This window comes from Euphorbia lathyris, chromosome 10 (genome assembly GCF_963576675.1).
Source record: "Euphorbia lathyris chromosome 10, ddEupLath1.1, whole genome shotgun sequence".
NCBI classification, from domain to species: Eukaryota; Viridiplantae; Streptophyta; class Magnoliopsida; order Malpighiales; family Euphorbiaceae; genus Euphorbia; species Euphorbia lathyris.
The window spans coordinates 9739079-9765442 of record NC_088919.1 but is presented as its reverse complement, the minus strand read 5'-3'; the positions used below and the strand labels follow the sequence as shown (position 1 = coordinate 9765442).

General features: G+C 37.2%; 1 long non-coding RNA gene across 3 annotated transcripts; it reads left to right on the top strand.

The window, feature by feature from the left end:
* The first annotated feature begins 4926 nt into the window (after window positions 1–4926).
* On the top strand, window positions 4927–24822 carry LOC136209221 (uncharacterized). 3 transcript variants are annotated; one of them, XR_010677429.1, is made up of 5 exons: window positions 4927–5066; window positions 5199–5463; window positions 6476–6598; window positions 15442–15768; window positions 17598–18493. It is a non-coding gene; the product is annotated as an uncharacterized lncRNA (long non-coding RNA). The 3 variants fall into 3 exon arrangements; XR_010677428.1 differs by lacking the exons at window positions 15442–15768; window positions 17598–18493 and adding an exon at window positions 24477–24822; XR_010677430.1 differs by lacking the exon at window positions 15442–15768.
* The last annotated feature ends 1542 nt before the right edge of the window (window positions 24823–26364 follow it).

The window sequence follows — 26364 nt, the reverse complement described above, 5'->3', positions numbered from 1 at the left end:
TGCGTTGTAAAGAGAAAAGGTATCAATGAGAATTCATAACAACTTTCTCTCTCAATTCTATTCTCTCTTCTCTCTCTCTTCTGCTCGACTCTCCTATCTTCTTCTCACCTTTTTTTTTCTTTCTAAAATTCTTCTGTCAGCCTCACATCTGACAATTAGTTTAGGATTGGTTTTCATGTGGAGTTACTCAACCATAAATCTATACAATGTTCTGTTGGTCCAAATATCTAATCCAATTTACACGCCTTCTTGAATATGATCTACTGTTTTAGATATATATATATCTTTGATGATTATCTTTGTCCTTTGTTCCACCTTTATTTTTTAAACTACAAGTTTATGCTTTTTATGGATCATTCTCATGCTATTTCCGAGTCCACTAGGAAAAAGGAACCTAGGTAATTAGAACATTCAATTGAACTATTTATCAAAGTATTTGAAAATCATTCCATTTGCGTCCTCCAAAGCAAATGGCTAATTTAGTAGCTCAAATAAATTTACTAATTTATTATCTAAACTTTCTATTATAATCTTAATTTTTATCTCTAAGCTAACATCAAAGTTCACATGATAATAATATATAAGGTTTATATGAAGCCCAAGGTTCAAGAGATAGAAGAACACAATCGACCATGAAGAAATGATAAGTGGAAGATAAAGGATCGACAGTCTAGGAAGCGAGCCAAGAAAGAAGACATTGATGTGTTGTTGGCTGACTTTAGGTTCTTTCAACACTTCTAACCATTTTGTAGTTTTAGAGTCCATAATGAAATTGGGATTGTGTTCAGTTACATATAAGATGAATATTTGACGTTTAACTGCATTTTTAATATATATATATATAAATTATTTTCTCTCTTAAAAATCACTTATCAGTTTATTAGTTTATTGACTCATTAACTCTCTAAGTAATCTCTTCATTTTCCCCTTTGCCATGATTTCCTTCGAGAATGCAATTAATTAGTATTTATATATATTATATAATAGCTCAAATAGGAAAATTATTTATGGGAGTGACATGTCAGTATGATGCTGATGTGTAAAAATCAAAAATTAGTATTATAATATAATAGCTTAATTAGAAAAGTTGTTTATGGTTGTGCCATATCAGCATGATGCTTATGTGTCCAAAAATTAGAAAAGCCAAAATATAATATTATGTTATTTTCTCTCTGGAAATTCGATTATCAATTTATTGACTCATTAGTTCTCAAAGTAATTTTTCCCCATCCCCTTGTGCCGTTATTTTTTTCTTAAATTTAACTAATTAGTATTTATAATATTTCAATGACTTTTTTAAAACCAATATGTTAATATATAAAAGTTGAAACATATATGTGATTTTTGGAAGAGAAACATATATGTTTTTAGAATAATGACATGTCATAATAAACAAGTATAATGATACGTATAAAAAGTATGTGTTATTATATATATTTTTCCACATTTTTCTCTCTTTTTTTCAAAAAGTTACTCTTACTTAAATTCTTTATTAACTGCTTTAAGTCTCAAAACCTCTTTACCTTTACTTCCCTAAAACTTTCTATATTAATTGCTTTTAAGTCTTCAAATCTCTGTATCTTCTCTCTCATGAAACTCCTTCAGTTTTTCTCATGTCAACTAGGAAAATGGTCTGTGGAAGTGACACATCAACATGATGTTAGTGTCTAAAAGAGCCAAAAATTAATATTCTATTATTTTCTCTCTAGAAAATCAATTATTAATTAGTTGACTCACTACTTCTTCAAGTAATGTATTTATCTTCTATTGATGTGTCCAAAAATAAAAATAAAAATCCAAAAATTATTATTATATTTTTTTCTCCGTAGAAAATCAAATATCAATTAATTGACTCATTAATTTTCCAAGCACTCTATTCATCTTCCCATTTGTCCTTATTTCCTTATTGAATATCAATTAATTGAGTCATTATTTCTCTATGCAATCTCATCCTCTCCCCCTATCTGTCGTTATTTCCTTCTTAAATTCAATTAATTAGTATCTATATATTATATATAAAAGTTAACACTTATAAGTTTTTTGGAAGAAAAAAAAACTGACAACTTTTTTATAATAGTGACATCTCAGCATAAAAGCTTACATGTCATTATATAGATTTTTCACATTTTCCTCTTCTCCTAAAACTTACTGTCGCCTAAATTCTCTATTAATTGCTTTTAAGCCTCAAACCCCCTTTTATCTTTTCTCCTCTGAAACAGCTTCAGTGCACACAAAATAAACTCTTTACCTCTCATTTAGAGTCCACACTCAAACCATCAATTTAAGAAGAAATATAAAATTACAAAACAATTAATTTGCACGATTTAAAACTGAATGTTTTTTTAATTAAAACTAAAATAAATGTGAAGTATTATATATACTGTGCAACACAATGACCTAATTAAACTGTAAAATTTATCTAATTGTTTATTATTTTTGAAATTAATAATAACATAATTTCATAACCTGTGCATCTCACATGCTTTTGACTAGTACTATTTGTACGTGTGACATAATATATATTTATGAAAAAAATTTCCATTTTTTTATTTTGTTAACTAAACTAACCTCCTAATCATTTACTTTCATATATTTAGCCCCTGATTAAACATAATTACATACATGAAGTTATTAATAATCAGAAAAATTAGCTTTAAGTATAAACATTGGTTTACAAAGCTTTATATTTTACCGGCATTTAAAATTTACATTTATAGCAGTTGAAAAGTAGCTTTTCAATGTCTAATGTGACTATAAAGAAATTGTGAAAAAACCTTATATTATGCAAGATCCTTTTTCTTAGGCGATCACAAGTATGGTGGGCCACATGCAACTTACTAATAGAAACATGATAATTACTCACTTTCTCTCTTTACACCAATCATCTCTAAATGAGGTAACATATTTCTCTTTTTTCATTGGTTGGGTCCATTGCACTTGGTCTACCGTAGAGGTTTTCATCTTAAGGGTTGCTTCAATGGCTGCACTTACCATTCTTCACTCTTCTTCCTCTTCCTCTCTCTACCCATTGATTTCCATTTCCTTTCTATATATAATTGATTCATTTTTCTCCATATCCATCTATAATAAATGATTCATCATTAGATAACTACTTTAGGTACCAAGTTTTCTTCCAATTCTTGATGATTAAATGTAACAAAATATATGCATTTTTTCTAATATGATATAGGCAATTAACTTCTTCAACCCCAAACAGCTTTTATGTCCATTTTGTGTCATTTAAATCATAATATATATATATATATATATATATATATATATAATAATAATTCATTTCGATGCGCCCTACTCTAGACTTCCCAAGAGTTAAAGTATCTACAAACTCAGAATCTATATGGATGCATTTAGAGGCTCAAACCCTAAGCTTTCCATTAGGAGTGTCAAAATGGGTAACAAAAATGATAATGGTGTCAATTCATGTATATAACGGGTTATCTCTGTAAATCATAATGTTGACAACCTTACTTCCCATCTTGCCATTTACAAACATATAAATCTCAAAAATCAGAATTATCTATTTGCGGTATAGAGAGAGAAATGCCTCATTTTTTATTGATTCTCTCTCTAATTGTATAATATGATAAATCAAATTATTAAATAATTTTCTAGTTCAGAGTTCCATTTTTGTCACATTATATATTATGGTTACTTTTGCAGAAATACTGATTGGTTCCGGCATAAATTTGCAAAAAAGTTACATATTTATACTATATATAATAACATGAGCAGGGAGAATTTACAAAGAAGTGTTTTATATACTTTTTAGTTGTGTTACCACACTAAAAGGAAAGAGAATAAATTGATTTTATTCTCCATCCTTATCTCTTTTAATTTATAAAAATGTGCCACATCATTTAAATGATGAGATGTCATTTTCATAAAAAAAAATTATTTAAAAAAAATTATTTAAAAAAAATTATGTCTTAAAATATATTAATTAATGCATTAACATATGTCTTATAATCTTCCCCTTACTTCCATCTCTGTATATAATTTTAATTAATGCATTAAGATTTGTCTTCTCATCTTCCTCTACATTCTTCTATTTATTTAAGAGCACGTCCAAGTTTGGATTTTTTAAGCTATAATCGTCATCTTCTTTTTTAGAAAATCCATTGGATTGTATTGCATTTTTTCCTTTTTTATTATCATTTTTTTAGAAAGAAAACTTTTATCAATCGAGTATGGTTATATCTGCAAATGATAATGACAATAGTATTGTTTTAGAATTTTCATATACGGATTGAAAATTTTATGTATTATATAAATTTCGAGCTATGATTTCAAAACAAACCAAACTTGTCAGATGACAAGACCCAATTAAGAGTTTGAGAAAGAGAAATGGAACTAAAAGAATGCTATATGCTCTAGTTTGTTCTTGCCTTCACTCTTTTTCGTGTAAATGTTTTACCTCGCATTGAGATGGATAAATGAAATCATATTACAATGTATGTGTTATTTGTGATTTTTTCTGTGAATTCCTGATAAAAGAGCAATCTCCGAACACGTACATGTTTCTTCTTATAAATGCATGATGATGCCATAGATGGAAAAAAACTTTTAACGCAAGAATTGAAAAGAAAAGAAGAAAGTTATCAAAGGACAAGACAACCCAAACTTGTCAGATGGCAAGACCCAATTAAGAGTTTGAGAAAGGGAACCCTGAACAAAAAAAATTATATATATATATATATAATAATAATAATAATAATAATAATAATAATAATAATAATAATAAAAGGTTTAAATATTAATTTAGTTCATGAAATTGTTTTTAAGGAAACTATAAATCACACCAACAAATGAAAGGAAGGCTAAAATTAGATTGAAATTATAAGGGTTAAATTGATATTTACATATTTAAATATGTAAAAGTGGAAATGGGATGGATACAGATTCAACCACTTCCCTTCTTCCTCATTTTCCAGCGCTTCCAACGCCATCCCACGTTCAATATCGGCGGCACTTCGTTCTCCCTCATCCGGCCACCGTTTTTCACGTTTTTTATACCAAACCGAAGCTCTTGAACCCATCTATAAGTATATGTAAGTTTTAGAGTGTGATTTTAAGTTCTTATTAAGTTTTCGGAGAAAGAAAATTCGTCATTTGGGCTATCTCTTTCGTTTCTCTACCTTCTGCTCATTTTTTCTCAAATCTAACATTGAAAATGGACTCAGGAGGCCGGAAAACCCTTGCGTATGTTGATAATCGGAGCATGCAGTGGTTTTCCTCCAATGGTCGGAGCTTCGCTGGAAAAATATATTTCATCTCTAACTCTGGAATTTTCAACTATTTTAAGGGCATTCTTGATCTGTTGGATGTGAGGGGAATTAACAGATATACTTCCCTCTGTATTGGTGAACTTTTTGAAAAGATTTCGATCACCGGAGTAATATTCTGGTGATCGGGAAATTTATAAGAGGCAGACTAGCATCTTAACAGGTTATTTTACTAAAATCCTAGCTCTAAAAGTATATTTAAATAATTAAATACTTAGTATATAATTTTATATTTTTTTTCAAATGATAAATTTTGGATTTTTGGGGATGTACATAATTAAGGGTAAATTCAAATAAAACTCCTGTGGTTTCACTAATTTTCAGATAAAAGACCGTGATTTATTTTTTATCAAAACGAAGATTGAGGTTTTAATTTTCAGATAAAGGACCGTGATTTACTTTTTATCAAAACGAGGATTGAAGTTTTTAATTTTAGCAAAATAAGGACTTTTTCGATTGATACTATTAAAATCACCTTTGACGACTTCAAAAATGACATATTTTAAGAACTACTAATATTCTAAGTAATTTGAATTCTTCAATATTTTTATTTTGAGATTGTTTAGATGATGTTTGGTAAAGAGAGAGAAAGTTAATGTTTAGAGAGAGAAAGTTCCAAAAAAGATGATTTTCGAAAATCGAAAATGTAGTTTCATAGAAAATGCGACATTGAACAACTTTAATTCTTGAAAATTTTTATTTTCAGGTCTTTAAAGATGATTTTAATAGCATTAATTCAAAAGGTCCTTGTTTTATTAAAAGTTCGAAACTTCAATCCTCGTTTTGACAAAAATTAAACCACAATCCTTTATCTGAAAATCAGTGAAACCACATGGGTTTTATTTGAACTTTATCCTATATTAAATGAGCGAATTGAATTAGTGGAGAAGTTGAAATTAAAATTTTAGTAGTTAAGAAGGGATATATCAAACAAAATGACTAAGCCTGATATACATTCTTGAGAAAAATAGTACTTTATATATCTATATGTTAGTTTTGAACAAATACTATAATCCTTAATTAAATATGGTTTAGATTGGAGTTGTGGAATAAGAATATAAGGTTTATTTAGTACGATTGATTTGAAGTTGTCGAGTCGGGTTATTAATTTGTAGAGTGTGGAGTCTCGACTTGGACTGTCGGTTTATTTAATATAGATGCATATTTTTATGCAGGGCTGACCCTAGTTACTATTAGGGGGATATTCGTTTTACAGAGGAGACTCTGTCGAATTTTCGATACTCACCTGATAGGAGGAGCAACACCTAAGAACTAGGACTGTCAGCTAGGGATAATCTGTGAGTTAATGATATGTTATGCATTTTTAATTTAGCATTTGCATTCATAATAAACTATTTCATGAGATTTCAAGTTAAGTATTATTTTCACTTTTAAAAGTGTCTTATTATTTATAATAATTTATACATAATTGTTTGTGGCTAAATACGTGTTATGGACATGCTTCCTGGTGAGCGGCATCATAAATCAAAGGCAAAAAGCATAAGCACCTAATCTTTCATTTTAGTTCAGTAAGCCCTTGATCTGTTATTTGAATACATTAAGTCCTCCGATCATTTATTTTTTGCCTCATTAAGCCCTTGGTGACCAAAAAAAGTAATTTTGAACATAAAATTCGGTTAACAGATTGTTATTCATTGTACCTGTATTTGAAATTTGTATATTTTAACTGTTTGAAATCAGTTTTGGATGTGTAATGTGTCTATAAGAAAACAGTACAAATCTTAATTCAAACTGTAAAAAAAATATTTTTTTTAATAATTTCAAATACATATGAAATCAATAACGTATTTTTAATAGAATTAAATGTTCACAACTTATTAATTTAGTCATGAAGGGTTTAATGAGACCAAAAATAAATAATCAGGGGCTAAACGTATCCAAATAAAAAATTAAGGGCTTAATGAACTAAAAAATGAAAGATCAAGGTATAATGATATTTTTTTTTAGCCTAAATCACTTTACTAAATAATTTTGTAGTTCAAAGCTTCGTCTGTTTATAGCTGTCTCATTATATATATATATGGAAAATTAAGAGTATTTATTGTGTGCTTCTGACATTAATAACACAACCTACATCAAAGCATAAATTGATTATAAAAAAACAAATTAATGGTTTTTTATTCGGTAAATAATTTATTAACTCCTTACGTTTTTACCTAACACTAACATTGTTTAGTAAAAAAGTTTTTTTTTTTTTACATTTATTTTTTTTGGTAAGAAGGGAAAAAAAACAAACAAACAAAAACCTAACTCGGGATCAGTCTAGGAAGACTGACCCCAATCCTATCCTCAAGAAGAGAAGGTAACAGAAAAGAAGGAGGAACGGAAAGGGTAGAAACACCTAACATTCCCCCATGCCCAGCAGCTGCCAAGCGATCCGCCACGCAGTTTTGCTCCCTATAAATATGGGAGAAGGTAAGAGAATCGAAGGCAGGACGAAGCCTCAAGATGGCTTTAATGAGATTCTGACTCTTAAGACAAACAGCCTGTCTATCCGAAATCCTGTTGATAGCCTCCAAATTGTCAGACTCCACCGAAAGTCTTTTAACATCCATGCGAATGGCGAGTTTAATGCCAGACAAGATCCCCCAGAGCTCCGCAGTAAAGGAGGAGCCCGTACCTAAGTTATGGGTAAACCCAGCCAGCCAGGCGCCACCAGCATCCCGAAGAACTCCACCAGCAGCAATTCTGCCATTATTAAGGCAGGAGCCATCCGTATTCAACTTGACAACCCCTTCCCTGGGCTTCCTCCAACCAACTAACTGGACCTCTTTAACCGGGGAGGGGTGAACCAGGGCTCTCCTTCAAAACTCTTTGTAATAACAGAGAGTTTTTTCGAGAAGTAAAACCGGAGGTCAGGAATAAAGACAGTCTTCTCAGCAAATAACTCTTCATTCCTCCATTTCCACATTTGGTGACAAATAATAGCGAAGAGAATAGCCCCGTGCTCCATACTGGCCAACAAATTCCCATTAACGCCTTCAGAGAACCAGTCAATATCAGAGAACCCCATAAAGGAAGGAAGGATGTGGTGAGGAAGGACCCCTTCCCAAACCTTTCTACTATTCGGGCAATCCCTCAAAGCATGGCACAAGGTTTCCACATGGCTTCTGCATCTGCTACAGGCACCAGATACAGCCAAGTGCCTTCTGTGTCTATCTGCATTCGTGAGGAGCCTGTCTTTGACTCCCAGCCATAGGAAACTCCTAATGCGGTAGGGGACTTTGAGGGCCCAAATGGACTTCCAAATTTCCAAGGGAGGATCAGCCCTATTAGGGGTAAAAGCTTCATAGGCCGATTTGCAAGAATAAGAACCATTATTAGTCAAGGCCCAGCAGTGTCTGTCCTTATCCTCCTCCTGATTACTAATCTTCACACCTCTAATATTAAGGAGGGTCTCCAGGCTAAGAAAGGAGTCGAACTTAGACCAGATCCAGTCTCCCTTCGAGTCCACCACATCAGCAATTCTCCAGGAGAGGAGATCATTCGGCGGAGGGGCGATGCACACCTCAATCAACGGTTTGTCACCAATCCAGGTGTCATACCAGAAACTAATGGATCTCCCATTACCCACCTCCAAGCCAATCCCCGTACAGAACTCGGCAAAACCAGCACTAAGCCCTTTCCAGAGGAAGGAACAGCTGACAACCCTCTCCTTCGGGCCACCAAAGATTCTATCTTTCCTATACTTGCCGCACAGAAGATGAACCCAAAGGGAGGAGGGGGATTGCCACATTCTCCAAAGAAGCTTCATTAACAGGACTTTATTATTGTCTTTAGCTTGCCTTATACCAAGACCCCCCCTGCTCTTAGGCTGGCAGGCTTCCTTCCAAGGGACCAGGTGAATCTTCCTCCCATCCCCAGACTCTCTCCACAGAAAACGCCGATTAATTTTATCAAGGTCGTTGAGGACCGGGTCAAGGAGCTTACAGGCTTGCATGATGTGATTTGGAGCAGCGCAGTTGATAGACTGGATTAAAGTAAGGCGACCTGCAAGGGAAAGAGAATTAGCTTTCCAGCTAGCACACAAACCGTTAGATTTGTCCAAAATGTCTTTAAAAGAGGCTTTGGACACCCTGTCACTATGAAGAGGGACCCCAAGGTATTTCCCAAACGATTGAGTCAGGGGAATGCCAGACATCTCACTCAGTCTTCTACACAAGCTATTATCCATATTCTTGGAACAAAGCATACGAGATTTATGGATGTTAATCTTCTGGCCAGAAGCCTCACAAAAGCAGTCGAGGATATCCATCACAGCCTTAATTTGTTCCTCATTACCCTCCACAAAAAGCATGACATCATCAGCAAAGAGTAAATGGGTAACAGGGGGGCAATGTCTGTTGATGGAAACAGGGTGGAGAGTCCCTTTGCTCACCGCCTCTTGGATCAGGTGAGACAATCTTTCCATGGCAATAACAAATAGGAAGGGGCTCATAAGATCCCCTTGACGAATACCCCTGGATGGAGAGAACTCATCCGACATATCCCCATTGATCATAACCTGGAAAACAGGAGAGGAGATACACTTTCCAATCAAATTCCTCCAGTTCTCCGGGATACCAGCTTTGGCTAAACTATCCAGAAGAAAGCTCCAGTTCAACCTATCATAGGCTTTCTCCAGATCCAGCTTGAGAGCCACGATCCCTTTCTTGCTTTTCTTAATCTTCATAGAATGGACAACCTCCTGGGCAATAACAACGTTATCCATCAATTGTCTTCCAGGAAAAAAGCTCCCTTGATTTTGGCTGATAATATCCGGAAGGATCTTCCGGATTCTATTAGCCACAATCTTAGTAATAGCTTTATACAAGACATTACAAAGACTGATGGGTCTCATCTGGAGAAAGGAAGAAGGCTTGGTAACCTTAGGAATCAAGACAAGGAGGGTTTTATTAACCAAACTGATATCGTTCGAACCACCAAAGACACCTAACACAAAGCTGTATATACCCTCTTTAACAGTATCCCAGTGTTTATGATAGAAACTAGCGGGGATACCATCAATACCAGGAGCCTTAGTGGAACCGATGCTGGAGAAGGCCAGATCAATCTCTTTAAGCTCAATGGGATGGAAAGCATTATTAATAGCATCCTCCCCCAAACGAGGAAAGGAAATGCCAGAGTGGGCACTCTCTAGGTCCACAGCTTCCTCTCTGAACAGGTCCTTGTAGAAATCAAGGGCAAGGCGCCGAATGTCCTCCTCCTCAAAAATCCACTCACCACTGGCGACTTTAATAGCCTCGATCCTATTTCGCTGTCTCCTAATGATCGTTGAGAGGTGGAAAAACCTGGTATTCCGGTCCCCGTCTTGAATCCAAGCCTTCCTAGATTTCTGGAACCATAGAAGCTCTTCCTGTCTAAGCACAGCTTCCAACTCGTTCTGAAGAGCTCTTAGGTGACCATTCAGGCTATGATCAAAACGAATCTCCAAGCTACGCTGAACACCTTCCATTCTCCTCAAGAGTTTGTTCTTCCTCCTGATAATATGACCAAAAGTATCTTTATTCCAAACAGCCACATTCCTCCTGAATTCCTCAGTAGCGAGGAGAACATCAGAGTGGGGATGCCAATTGCTTTTAACGAAATCCTTAAACTCGGGGTGAGACTCCTAAGCCACCAGATACCTAAAAGGTCTATTACCTTTCAGCCGATTTCCTTTGACCAAATTAATGAGGATAGGGCAATGGTCTGAGTGACGGAAAGGGAGATTAAGTACATTGACCTCAGAAAACCTATAAATCGCTGCAACATTAGCGTACACCTTATCCAACCTAACAAACACACTATTCCTTTTCCAGGTAAATTTGTGGCCAGCAGCACCCAGATCCGAAAGCCCGCACATATCCATACTTTGCTTATGATTAAGACACCGGTTCACATAATGATTACCCCCTCCTCTCTGATCACTCAAGAGGGCAATGTCATTAAAATCCCCGGCAACCAACCACGCCTCCACCATGTTAGAGCTAAAAGAATGAAGGATCTCCCACAGCCTTCTTCGGTTAGTCGAAACAGGATCAGCATAGACGAAGGTAATAAAGAAGGGTTTATTACCCGGGTAACACACCTTACTATGGATGAATTGACTGTCCATAGTAACAATATCAATATTGACTTGACCTGGCTTCCAAAAGAGCCAAATCCCCCCTGCCCGGCCAGTAGCCTCCGACCTGACGCAATTCCAATTCTTAAACTTTCTAAACACCTCATCTGCTTTGGCTCCACTAACCTTGGTCTCAAGAAGGACAAAGCAGGAAGGGTTAAACTGTTTAATGAGATCATTGACATGAATGCGGGTAGCCTTGCTCGCCGCACCTCTAACATTCCAAACGAAGAAGTCCATCAGAGGGGGAGACTACAAACGCAGGCCCAAACCCTAGATCAGGTATTTGTTCGGGGCTCCGGAGAGCCTAGAGCCGGTCCCAGAAGGACCCATTTTATCCAAAGAATTCAAACCATGAAGGTTCTTTTTAGGTTTCCCTTTGGGATTCTTCATGTTTAACTTACTCACTCCTATAGTCTTACCAATAGGAGCATCAACAGGAGGATGTAGAGTACTCGCCTCCCTACTCAAACCCTTCCCAGCTGACAGGATAGACTGGGGAATCTCTTTGCCTTTAGCAGAAGCATTAGAGACAAAGAGAGGATTAATAGAATTACCCAGACTAGAGGCATGCTCTACCGACTCCAGACCAGGCATGCTTAAATCAATCTGCTTATCAGAAGGATCCGAGTCCTGATCTTCCTCCATAGACAAAACACCGAACCTTGACCCGGAACCTGAAGCTGAGTCCACTCCAGTCTCAATCCCCTTCTTAATATCCGGGGGTCTGACCTTGATCTCAGGAGCAATCTGGAGAGTAGTCATCTTCGTACTGATATCTGGTGAATGATTAGCATTAACATTAGCCCGTGGCTTCCTTCTCACTGGCCTCTTGGCAAGCATCCATGGGCCAAAGCTCCTTACTTCCCCTTGACTCTTCTCAGCTTCGCCTATGATAGGTTGCACCAACTCCTCCACGTCCTTCCTCCTCTTAGGACAACCCTCAAGGGTATGGCCAAACATACCACATTCATAGCAGATGTTGTGTATACCTTCATATTCAATATGATAGACCTTGTTTTGAGTACAGAACTGAGAAAGAAGAGGCTTAGCGAGATCAATATCGATACAGACCCTGGCAAACTTGCTTCTCAATGCCCCAATGGTAGTCTTATCAACATGGTGGACTTTCCCAATAAGGCTACCAATCTTGTTCAGGAACCTATCACTGTAGTATTCAAGAGGTAGGCCCGGGAACCTAACCCAAGTAAGGATCCTGTTAACAGAGCAATCATGGGTATCAAAATTTGGGACCCAAGGTCTTAGAGCCAACACATGGTTGGAGATAATATACGGACCACCATTCACAACAGCATTGAAATCCTCAGCCCTTGTGAATTTAATGACATAATAGTCATTTTCAAGGTCTGTGATAGTAACCTTTCCTTTCTTTGCCCATTGAGCCTGGATCCTCTGGGAAAAATAATTGAAACTGATCTTTTTCCCCAACACAGTGACGATTAACGCCAATTTCCACTTCGATCTCATCACCCGCTTGTCATCTGAGGACAGCCGGATCCTAGGACACAGCGGGTTATCAGGCTCTCCATCCTCAGAATCGGAATCAAAGAGAAAATCCCCGGAATCATTCTCAAAAGCATCCACCTCCATCATGGGATCCTCCTCTGACACCCCTAGCAACTTATCCCTCCAGGAGGGGCCTCCCAAATCCACGGAAACTCCCGCTTGAGCGGCTTGCGCAGTCTGTGCGGCTTGCGCGGCCAGCACGGCCTTCGCGGCCAGCACGGCCTTCGCGGCCAGCGCGGCCAGCGCGGCCTGCGCGGCCAACAAAAGTCGCACGGCATGCTCATCCTGCTGGGGAGAGACGGCCGGTACTCCCTGTGGCCCAAGCACCAGAAGTGGCCCTCTAACTCCGGAATCATGCGCGCGTCCCTCCGCGAAAAACGAGTCCAGGGCCGCGGCCACGGCACCAACACCTTCCAGCCCCCGATCGGCCGCCGCATCCCTAGAAGCCCCCAACGGCATCGACGCACCCCTAGCACCCCCCGTCGAAACCGCCGGATCCGCCTCCCCACCATCCACCCACTCCGATCTACTCCTATCCCTCGACCGATCCCTCCGAATCCCGCTGCTCCGCCTCCTCCTCCTCCTCCCCCGAGGAGATCCCTCGGATCTCCCATCATCTGCCGCCGCCCACGCCTCATCGATCCCGGAGTCATTGCCCCGCCCGCGCCCCGCCACCACCAGATCCGACACAGGCCAGCCGCCTGCCTTCACCGACATATCCCCTTTAACCTTCACGATCGCCTTGGTCATCGCCGAGAGAGAGAAAGAGAGAGATTTACTTTTCTTAAATTCTACTATTAGTTATAGTTAATTTAGTTATAACTAATTGAGAGAGAGAGAGAGAAAATTGAGTTATAAAATTGATCCTGTGTTTTAGAGAGAGAAGAGAGATCTGAAAGAGAGGAGATAGATCTAAAAGAGAGAAATAGATCTGAGAGAGAGAAGATAGATCTCAAAATTCTCCATCTTCATAAAAATTCTTCACCATGACAACAGATCTGAGAGCCTTATAATTTTTTTTTACATTTATAATACATTATAAGATTTTTAAGTTTTATTCTAAACAGTTTAGTCCATCAAATATTTAAATTATTAAACAGTTTAGTTTATCTGTAAGAGCCTTATAATTAGACATGTTCACGAGCCGAAGTAGCTCCCAGGCTCGTGTCCCCCTAAACCGGACTTAGACAAGAAAATTTGACCTTAAGCCTAGACCAACCAAAGTCCGTTCAAACCTGCTTATTTTTTGGGCATGCTTGAGATTTATAAAAATAGTACGGGCCGATCCGGCCTATCCGTCTATTAATATTAATTAATAAATTTATATATTTATATTTAAGTATAAATTCTATTTTTTATTATTGAAAATTCATATATATATATATATATATATATATATATATATCATTCAACTTCTGAGATTCCTGATTCTATTTTAAGAGGTGTAAATTTCACCTCAGTGATACCCAGGGTAGTTTATGACAATCATAATAGAGCAGAGAGTTCTGGAACTCAAGCTCGTATTGAGGAGACCCATAACACCCAAAACCAACATAATCAATCTCACATTCCTGAAATGGACTTGCCTACAAGCCCAACGTTTTCAGCCGTCACAGAAAATGTTTTTAATGAATTGAATGTTATTTCAAGAGAATTTTATATCAACAAACAACTTCTTCATGATGACTTATATATATATATGAATTTTCAATAATAAAAAATAGAATTTATACTTAAATATAAATATATAAATTATATGGGCTGAATTTGAGATTTGATTTTTGAGCTCAAACCTATCTAAATGAAAAATGTGGATGAAGTTTGGTCGGAGATTCAGAATGATCAGCCTGATGATGATGACAACCTAAAACCTAACCTCAAACTCGATGCTCCGATTGAGACACCACTATTGCCTCTGCCCCTATGCCATCTAACCCAAAGAGAGATAACAATAGAGGATTTTATCGGTAAAAGCAGCCATTGTTCAAGAAGTAAGGAGTCTACCTCGGCCACCTCTAGGGCTTCGTTGACAACACTGATGACACTGGTGCAAAACATAAATGTTTATTTGGATGCAATTTTCAAAATAGGGCCAGTGATGGGGATGACATTTCCTCCAAATATTGGAAGTAACTTTCCCAACCCGACTGTCAACGGTGGCTTTGCACTCTACCGGTATGCAGGTGAAGCACCAACTAATGGTGCAAGTGATCATGCTCGTACCGAATCTGGGATGCAAAAAAAAACAATAATAAGAGGATAATCGATGGTCCGCCTGAGGTGATGGTGGAGCGGAGGCAACGAAATGATCAAGAATATTGATAGGGGCGTTTCGTCCCTATCTTTTAGCGTGATTCACGGTTTAATTTTGGATGAAATAAATAAGTTTAATTGCAAAAATAGAGTGTTTTAAATAAAATAACGAAATAAAAATAAATTCCGTACTTTCGGATAATTTTCCTTCGGCTCTCGAGAATTGTATTTCAGGTACGAGCAAGAAGTGAAAATCTACCAAAATACGCGGGGCGTATCAATCCTCACGCGGGGCGTGAAACACTTAGTCAGAAATAATTGCCTTATCCACAGGTACCACGTGGGATCTACTCAGCAATACGCGAGGCGTATCAATAACCACGCGGGGCGTGGAACATGTGTCAGAAATGATAAGCATAATCCTGAAAGTCAGACTGCATGGTCTCCCTGAGTCAACTACCCTACGCGGGACGTACCACCTTACATGCGGGGCGTGTAAGGAAGTTCTTCAACGCAAAAAGCTCAGAGACTCATTTACGCGGGGCGTGCCTTAGCTACGCGGTGCGTAAATGGCCCAATTCAAGCATAAAAAGCCCAGAAACTCAAACACGCGGGGCGCCCCCTTCCTGCTCCCCGTGTATTTGAGTCTCTGGCCAAAAATGGCTGAAATTGCACCTCCTACGCGGGGCGCCTACCTGGGCACGCCTCGCGTAGGACCTGACCTTCAAGGGTCCTATTTTTACTTTAAATTCAATCTTTCTTTTTGTTTTTGTTTTTTCTTTTCTTTTGCGACGCCCTTGGAATATGCGTCATTTTAATAACGCGGAGGGTCGTGCAACCCCGCACTTACCGTTTGTTTTGCACTAACAAAAACAAAAATAAAAAAATTAAATAAACAACAAAATAATTAAACTAATTTATTCTTTAATTTTTCCGACACACTGCCCCCCTCGGAAATTAATTAAAGTTTCGTTATTTGTCCTTAGATGTAAAGTCATTCATACAAAGGATCGGTTTTAGTAAGAAATTTTAGTCTTAATTCTGAAACTTTAGAATTTATGCAAAGCCTAGGTTCATACTAAACAAAAGCATTGAGTCCTAACCCACAGGTTATCTCCATAATAAAATTAAAAAAGGCAATAAAAACGGGATAGTTGAAAATTCGACGAGAACTTGAACGTACGCAATTTAAACCCGAATTGTGTGAGGTAATTTTGAGCCTAAAAGAGTTCGTACGAGAACTCTATTTCTTTCACAATTTTTGAGAGCTTTGACTTCACTCGACTCATAGAGTTTGCACCTAATACAGGGTTAAGTACACTTATTTTGGTTAAAGTGGCAATAGATGATAAAACGAACCCACGTAGTCTAATTCTTTTCTTAAATTATTTTTTCTCATTTTCATCAACCTCTAGGAAACCCCCTCGAGCCTAATAAGCGACTTTTCTTGCTAATACCCTTTTAACAATTAACCCTTTTTCCTCTTGTTTAAATACCAACAAAATCAAATCGCACCCGAAATAAGCCAAGCCCTTGATAAGTAAGCACCATAAGCTTTCGAAATCGTTTTTGTGCCGCTCTCAAAACAAAAAAAAAAAAAAAAAAAAACACAATAAAGAGCAAAAGGCATTCTCAAGCTCCACCCGAGCAATTTCAAGATTATTTTACAAACTTGCCAAGGCCAAAATAAAAACACGGTGCGATCATCAAAATGGTGTTTAAACTCGAGTTCTTAAAAATTAACCACTAAAAATCCACCCACATTACAACCCCCCTCCGGGTTCATTTTTAATATTGCCTAGACCATAACATAGGAGGAAAAACCCGGATGAAAATGCAAACTCAAAGTGACTTCGAGTAAGTGCAAAGAAGAGTGCAAAAACACCGACCCACCAAAATTTGAGCGTAAGAGTGAAATCCCTTGGTGAGGTACTATCGGGTTCTCAAAAGATAATCGACCCCCGTTAATATTGCCTATTAAATTTGATCATGGAGGTTTCAAGCAAGTTTTGGTCACTCATTTGTTTGCGTAGGTACTTACCGAAAACTTTGTATAAAACTTTAGCTTCGGAATCACGCACTTGGTAAAACCAACCGACGGTTTGTTTCTTAATAATCTCAATCCCTTGTCTTTCGATTTCTTTTACTTGAGGACAAGTAAAACTTTAAAGTCCGAGGAGGTTTGATAGGGGCGTTTCGTCCCTATCTTTTAGCGTGATTCATGGTTTAATTTTGGATGAAATAAATAAGTTTAATTACAAAAATAGAGTGTTTTAAATAAAATAACGAAATAAAAATAAATTCCGTACTTTTGGATAATTTTCCTTATTTTTGATTAATTTAGAAAATAAAACGTCAATCTAACTCGGCTTTCGAGAATTGTATTTCAGGTACGAGCAAGAAGTGAAAATCTACCAAAATACGCGGGGCGTGGAACACTTGGTCAGAAATAATTGCCTTATCCACAGGTACCACGTGGGATCTACTCAGCAATACGCGAGGCGTATCAACAACCACGCGGGGCGTGGAACATGTGTCAGAAATGATAAGCCTAATCTTGAAAGTCAGACTGCATGGTCTCCCTGAGTCAACTACCCTACGCGGGACGTACCACCTTACACGCGGGGCGTGTAAGGAAGTTCTTCAACGCAAAAAGCTTAGAGACTCATTTACGCGGGGCGTGCCTCAGCTACGCGGTGCGTAAATGGCCCAATTCAAGCAATAAAATCTCAGAAACTCAAACACGCGAGGCGCATCCCAGTCTACGCGGGGCGTGTTTGAGACAACAAGATCTGGATTTGGTCCACATGCAGGAGATTTCTGACGGAATGGGCAATTACGCGGGGCGTACTCCACCATACGCGAGGCGTATCATGGGAATTCTGCAGGAAATAATGTTGCTCCATGCTTGTACTTTGTGAAATTACAAATCTACCCTAGCTTGATGTGTATAAATAGGAGTGACTAGCACTCATTTCATACATTCTCTTTTGCATAAAAAGAAACTCTTGATATAGATTAAGTTCTTGCTATTGTAGTTTCAGATTTTATTTTTAGGCTTTATATAGCAATTCTCTTCCACCTTGAGAGCTTGTTCGTTGATTCCGGCATTCCATCGAAGTTTTGTTCCATCTCCGTTCACCAAGCTCGAAAGCTCCACCTCCAAGACCTAAGAGACGGCTTTGAGTCCGGTTAGCTAGTTCCGAGGGTGGATTCTTCCCTTTTCACTTGCTAATTAGCTTGTACTCTTCCTATGTACTAGGCTTGGTTGTATTTCATATTTACATTCTCCATATTTATAATTTATGATTCATAATCTCTTTTCCTATATTTGTGTTGATGTTTGCTACTTGTTTTGATACTCGTAATTGATTATTGTGTAGGAGAACGCGATTTCCGATGCCATTTGGGCTATCTTTAGGGATTCACATAGGTGTTGCCTTACCGGAAGTGACGCTCCGGAAATCGTAGGAATTGACAAACCACAGAACTTACGGGCCCTAATTTCTGGTCCCAAGCATTAGACACGCCTTGACTAGGAACCACGTAGTCTAAGTACTTCACGGGTCGGTCACACTACACGTAGTCGTCATTGCAAGAGTAAATCATTAACCGTTTATATATTGAGAGTCATTGTTTATCATATTTATAACTTATCGCCTTCCACATCATTTTGTAGAGTTTGCTATATAAATTTGCCTCACCCGCAGGTAGGAGTAGTTTGTAGTTGTTCCCCGAATCAACTCAAAGTATTCACCGCTTAGATAACATACAAAATCGAGTCGTTTAATACTTGCAGTTATAAATCCCGCGGATTCGATACCCGGTCTTAACCGGATTATTACTTGATACGACGGGGTACACTTGCCCCTAAGTTGTAGCGTCTAGTAGAGATTAAGTAATTAGGAAGATCACATCCATAGCCATAACGCACTTATCGTAATATATATTTCGTCGTAAGAAACTCTACCTACTAGCCGTTTACGCCATCAATGATGATTGGGGTTCTGAAAGACTTCTCAAAGATGAAGAAGCCATTTGTCTCGATGCTACTTTATATGGAAATGTTGCTCACTTTATTAATCATAGATGCAATGATGATAACTTGATTGATATTCTGATAACGCGAACTCTAGTAGTGTTCTTTTTAACGACGAAATGTATATCCCGATGATTGCGCTATGACTATGGATATGGTCTTTCTAAGTGCTTTATATCTACTAGACGTCACTACGTAGGGGCAAGTGTACCCCGTCGTATCAAGTAATAATCCGGTTAAGACCGGGTATCGAATCCACGGGATTTATAATTGCAAGTATTAAACGATTCGGTTTTATACGTTATTTAAGCGGTGAATACTTTGGGGTTGATATGGGAACCAACTACAAACTACTCCTAACTATTGGTGAGACAATTTTATATAACAAAACTCTCCGAAATGATATGGATGGCGATAAGTTATAAATATGATAAACAACGACTCCTAGTATATATACGGTTAATGATTTAGTCTTGCAATGACGACTACGTGTAGTGTGACCAACCCGTGAAGTACTTAGACTACGTGGTTCCTAGTCAAGGCGTGTCTAATGCTTGGGACCAGAAATTAGGGCCCGTAAGTTCCGTGGCTTGTCAATTCCTACGGTTTCCGGAGCGTCACTTCCGGTAAGGCAACACCTATATGAATCCCTAAAGATAGCCCGAATGGCGTCGGAAATCGCGTTCTCCTACACAATAATCAATTACGAGTATCAAAACAAGTAACAAACATCAACACATATATAGAGAAGAAGATTATGAATCATGAATTATAAATATGTAGAATGTAAATATGAAATACAACCCAGCCTAGTACATAGGAAGAGTACAAGCTAATTAGCAAGTAAAAGGGAAGAATCCACCCTCGGAACTAGCTAACCGGACTCAAGGCCGTCTCTTAGGACTTGGAGGTGGAGCTTTCAAGCTTGGTGAACGGAGGAGGAACGGAACTTTGACGGAATGCCGGAATCAACGAACAAGCCCGAAAGGTGATAGAGTTTTGCTAAAATAAAATGAAATCTCAAACTATATAACAAGAACTTAATTTATACAAAAAGTTGTATATCAAAAGGGTGTATCAAATGAGTGCTAGTCACTCTTATTTATACACATAAAGCTAGGAGCAAAATCATAATTCCACAAGATACAAGCATGGAGCAAAGCATAGAGCAACATGATTTTGTGCATATTTCCCATTCCTACAAGCATGGAGCAACATGATCATAATGACCCATTCCTTCAATAATTTCCTGCATGTGGACTTAATCCGGGTCTTGTTGTCTCAACCACGCCCCGCGTATAGTGATATACACCGCGCGTGTTTGAGCTCCTGGCGTTTTATTGCTTGAAATACACCATTTACGCTTTGCGTATCCTGAAACACGCCTCGCGTACCGATGGTTGACTTAGGAGACAATGCAATCTGACGTTTATGATTGGGCTCATCATTGCATCTACACCCCGCGTAGATTGGGGTACGCCCCGCGTATCAATGGTTGGATCCCACGTGGAGTCTGCGGATAAGGCAATTATTTCTGACTAAGTGTTCCACGCCCCACGTGAGGAGTGATACGCCCCGCGTATTTTGGTAGATTTCCACTCCTTGCTCGTACCTGAAATACAATTCTCGAGAGCCGAGTTAGCTTGACGTTTTATTTTCTAATATTAATCAAACATAAGGAAAATTAACCGAAAGTACGGAATTTATTTTTTATTTTGTTATTTTATTAAAACACTCTATTTTTGTAATTAAACTTATTTATTTCATCCAAAATTAACCTGTAAATCACGCTAAAAGATAGGGGTAAAATACCCCTATCAAACCTCCTCGGACTTTAAAATTTTACTTGTCCTCAAGTAAAAGAAATCGAAAGACAAGGGATTGAGGCTATTAAGAAACAAACCGTCGGTTGGTTTTACCAAGTGCATGATTTCAAAGTTAAAGTTTTATGCAAAGTTTTCGGTAAGTACCTACGCAAACAAACAAGTGACCAAAACTTGTTTGAAACCTCCATAATCAAAGTTAATAGGCAATATTAACGGGGGTTGATTATCTTTTGAGAACCCGATAGTACCTCACCAAGGGATTTCACTCTTTCGCTCAAATTTTGGTGGGTCGGTGTTTTAGCACTCTTCTTTGCACTTACTCGAAGTCATTTTGAGTTTGCATTTTCATCCGGGTTTTTCCTCCTATGTTATGGTTTAGGCAATATTAAAAATGAACCCGGAGGGGGGTTGTAATATGGGTGGCTTTTTAGCGGTTAGTTTTTAGAAACTCGAGTTTAAATACCAATTTAGAGATCATACCGCATTTTCATTTTGGCCTCGGTGAGTTCATAAGATATAACTCGAAATTGCTCGGGTAGAGCTTGAGAATGCCTTTTTGCTCTTTATTGTATTTTTCTTTTTCGTTTTAGAGCGGCACAAAAACAGTTTCGAAAGCTTTTGGTGCTTACTTGTCAAGGCCTTTGGCTTATTTCGGGTGCGACTTGATTTTGTTGGTATTTAATCTAGAGGAAAAAGGGTTAAATGTTAAATAGGGTGTTAACAACAAAACGTTGGTTAATAGGCTCGAGGGGGTTTCCTAGAGGTTAATGAAACGAGAAAAATAATTTAAGAAAAGGATTAGACTAAGTGGATTCGTTTTATCATCTATTGCCATTTTAACCAAAATAAGTGTACTAAATCCGGTATTAGGTGCAAACTCTATGATTCGAGTGAAGTCAAAGCTCTCAAAAAATTGTGAAGGACATAGAGTTCTCGTACGAACTCTTTTAGGCTCAAAAATATCTCACAAAGATTCGGGTTAAATTTTGTACTATCGAGTCTTCGCTAAATTTTCAAACATCCCGTTTTTATTGCCTTTTTAAGTTTCATTATGGAGATGACATGTGGGTTAGGACTCAATGTTTTTGTTTAGTATCACCTAAGCTTTGCATAAATTCTAGAACTTCAAAATTAAGACTAAAATTTCTTACTAAAACCGATCCTTTGTGTCGACGTCTTTTTATTTAAGGACAAATAACAGAACATTTAATTGATTTCCGAGGGGAGTAGTGTGTCGGAAGAATCAAATGAGTGCTAGTCACTCTTATTTATACACATCAAGCTAGGGGCAAAATCATAATTCCACAAGATACAAGCATGGAGCAACATGATTTTGTGCATATTTCCCATTCCTACAAGCATGGAGCAAAGCATGGAGCAACATGATCATAATGACCCATTCCTTCAATAATTTCCTATATGTGGACTTAATCCGGGTCTTGTTTGTTGGTCCCTTGTTTAGTTGCAAGTATAGTTCCAAGGGAGGGGGGGTTAGGAACTATTCAAACTTTTTTTTTGCAATTTAGGCAGACTTCTTTTTCTAAAGAAAAAGATTTGAACAGCGGCGCTGAGTAAACAATAAGATACTGGCTTAGTCAACAGGTGACTAGGTCAGTTTCTTAGCTTGAGTCAGGAGATAGCATTTAGAGTCTATTCCTGAGCTCAGACGTTCAACGCGCACAACTCAACTTGACCTCTTTACTTGGTCAGTTTTGATTATTTAAAGCAAGCAATATAAATAAGGAGTTAAGGTAAGAAATACTTCACTCAGCAGATTTATCCAGGTTCGGCTTCTTCTAAGCCTACGTCCTGTCCCCGGAACACGTTCCGAGATTTCAAATACTCTACTGAGCTCTTTAAAGGTAGAGCCTCAAACCTTTTACAATATCAGCAATTGAGTATGACAAAAGTACCTTCCTCTATACTTCTACTCAATCCTAATCTCTCGCTGAGTACTTAAAACCGAGTACTCAGCCTCTCCTTTCTATCTCTAGAAATGATAAGTGTTTTTGTCCTAATACAAAGATGTGCTAAGACACTTTAGACGATTTACAATCACTCTAGACTTTTACACAGATATGAGAAATGTAGTGTAAGAATTTGCTTTGCTTCTTGCTTGCAGAACTTGTAGAGATTTGGTCAGCGTAATGGCTTGATCAAGTTCTGTGTGTTGTGAAGCTTGTGATGACACTATTTATAGAGATGTCTGGACGTTGGTCATTTCGAATTTCGAAATAACCGTTGGAGGGAAACGGCTATGTGTCGTTGTCATCCTGACTTGTACAGAGCTCTCGGCCAATCACAATCGTGTATCTTCTGTCCTCGGTCAGCTCAGCAGATGGTCTCTCCTTTTATGGTAAAGTCAACTGGACAGCATACTGTGTCGTCTGAACTTTGCCAAAAGAGGAAACACTTTGTCTGGAAGTTTTCCTTTGCCAGCTGCTGTCTTGTACGCTTTGTCGAGACTACTCAGCAGCTTCATTGTGAAGTTGTTCCCGAAGGTCTTCTAGATCCTTCCGTTTGCTGAGTTGCGTTTTGTTCAAAACGGCAACGTCTTGACATACGCGGGCCGAGTGTACTGAGTTGTTTGACTTGGGCCTTGGCTTCCGTATTGGGCTTGGGCCTTCCAATCCTTATGACTTATAACATTTATACTCAACATTGAACAAACACATTAGTAGAATAAATCAAAGCATTTAAACTTGGTGTGTTTAGAATATGTATTTTAATTTATACTTAAACAATTTTGTCAAATCAAAATTATGTGGAAAGGTGTTTCAACATTGTTGTCTCAACCACGCCCCGCGTGTTTGAGCTCCTAGCGTTTTATTGCTTGAAATACACCATTTACACCTTGCGTATCCTGAAACACGCCTCGTGTACCGATGGTTGACTTAGGAGACAATGCAATCTGACGTTTATGATTGGGCTCATCATTGCATCTACGCCCCGCGTATCAATGGTTGGATCCCACGTGGAGTCTGCGGATAAGGCAATTATTTCTGACTAAGTGTTCCACGCCCCGCGTGAGGAGTGATACGCCCCGCGTATTTTGGTAGATTTCCACTCATTGCTCATACCTGAAATACAATTCTCGAGAGCCGAGTTAGCTTGACGTTTTATTTTCTAATATTAATCAAACATAAGGAAAATTAACCGAAAGTACGGAATTTATTTTTTATTTTGGTATTTTATTAAAAAACTCTATTTTTGTAATTAAACTTATTTATTTCATCCAAAATTAACCCGTAAATCACGCTAAAAGATAGGGGTAAAATACCCCTATCATATTCCAGTTGAAGTTGAGACCCCAAATCGGCATTACTACCGTCTTGCCTTTTTCACTAATAGTGAAGTGGGAGCAATGGAAGAACTTACTTGGGATTATGGAATTGATTTTGCAGATGATGACCATCCGATTAAAGATTTGCTTGTTATTGTGGAAGTGCTTTTTGCTGAGATAGACAAGGAAAAAGGCGTGGATGAGAAGCGTGGCGAAGAAGTTGATAAGGTTTTTGTGATGTGAAATTCTACAGTGGGGGACGACCACCATATCATCCATTGGTTCTTAACCGATGGTTTTTTATATAATCAACTATATACACATTATATTCTTTTTTATTTACAGTCTTAATTATGAACTTAACTTTTTTTTTTTTTTGGTAAGAAAGTTTTCTAAAACCTTTTTGGCATGCTGGCAGTTCCTTCAAAAAGGTAAGAAACAATTGTTAATGTATGAAATTTTATAAATTTACCTTGTACTATTTCCAAAAAAAAAAAACACCGGTTTTAATTGTAATTGATATGAATTAACTAAGTAAGATTAATTCCTCATTAAATGAATTAATTCTTAAATTAGAACTGCATATAATAAATCTTTTGATAAACTCTAACCGTGTGTCAAATTATCACTAGAAAACGAAGAAATAGGACGAACGAATCGAACCAGAAGCTCTTGACGTTGAACAAAAATTGGCATAAAGGAAAATTATCAGATGAACCGTCTTTTTGTTTTGAATGAGCCAAAAATCACTCTTATAAGAAGAACTATTGGAATGTTTAGTTTAAGAAACAGGGGGGAAAAGGAAATAAAGTCAAGGGAAAAGTACAATCATAAACCATGTGGTTTCAAGCATTTTCAAACATAAACTACGTAGTTTAAAAGTTGATAAACATGTACCTTGAGGTTTACTTCGTTAGCAAAAAAACAGTCAAAATTACTAACACCATTAAAAAGAGATGACGTGGCAACTCTAGTAAGAAATTCAAAAGGGTATTTTTGTGTTTCATTCATTTAATTTCTTCCTCTCTCCTACACTTCACCCTTTCGCTCATATACATCATCATCTCTCTCAACTCACTCTTTCGCTCTCATTTCTCTCTCTTACAAGAAGAAAAAAAATGGACATCATCTGAGAAAAACCAGGAAAACCAGTGACTTTATCTCTCTTCAAGCCCCCTCTATCTCTCTTAATAACCTAGGAAAACCACACACAAATTGCTATAAGTGATGGACCAACAATGTAAACAAACATAGCTCTTCCTATCAATAAGCAAGTTACTTGAATATTTCAAACATTAACTAATAAAAATCAATCATATATAGTCATTAAAAAAATGTATAATTCCAATCTCCCTAATCAATCATATTCATAATAAGAATTGGGTGTCGAGTGTTCATCGCAGATTGATGCATCTTTGAAAATTCATGGGGCCAATCAATTTTTTTAGATAAGTTCAATGAGCAAATGATGAATTAAGCCTATTTTTTCTATATAGACTTAATATGTGGATAAAGAAGAAAAAATTTAATTCCTTATTTATTCACATATTAAGTGTATATAGAAATAAAATTAAATAATTGTCTCGCCTACTACATGTCACGTGTTAAAAATTGTGCTATGTAGAAAAATTAACAAATCAAATAATTTTTCATTCAAAATGGGTAAAATGTCACTATGAGAATACTTCAGAGGGAAATGGTAAAACTTTAAATACCATAGGAACCAAATAGAGCTTTAATCCATTAAATTTCTGTTTTGAACATGACCAACATAATGTTTTTTTATATATTTCTTTTTTGTGTTCTCAATTAGTTAATTTGTCTTTTAACTTACAAAATTTATTTTGACTAATTGCAATTAAATTTTTATTTCAGATATTAAGTGAAGCTTAATTAGTAAAATTATACAATTTTGATCACATATGAACTTTGATGAATTATTCCTCGTGAATTTATGGAGCGTAGATGTAGTCATAGACGTTGACGAAAATAAAGTTGGTTTAGACTTG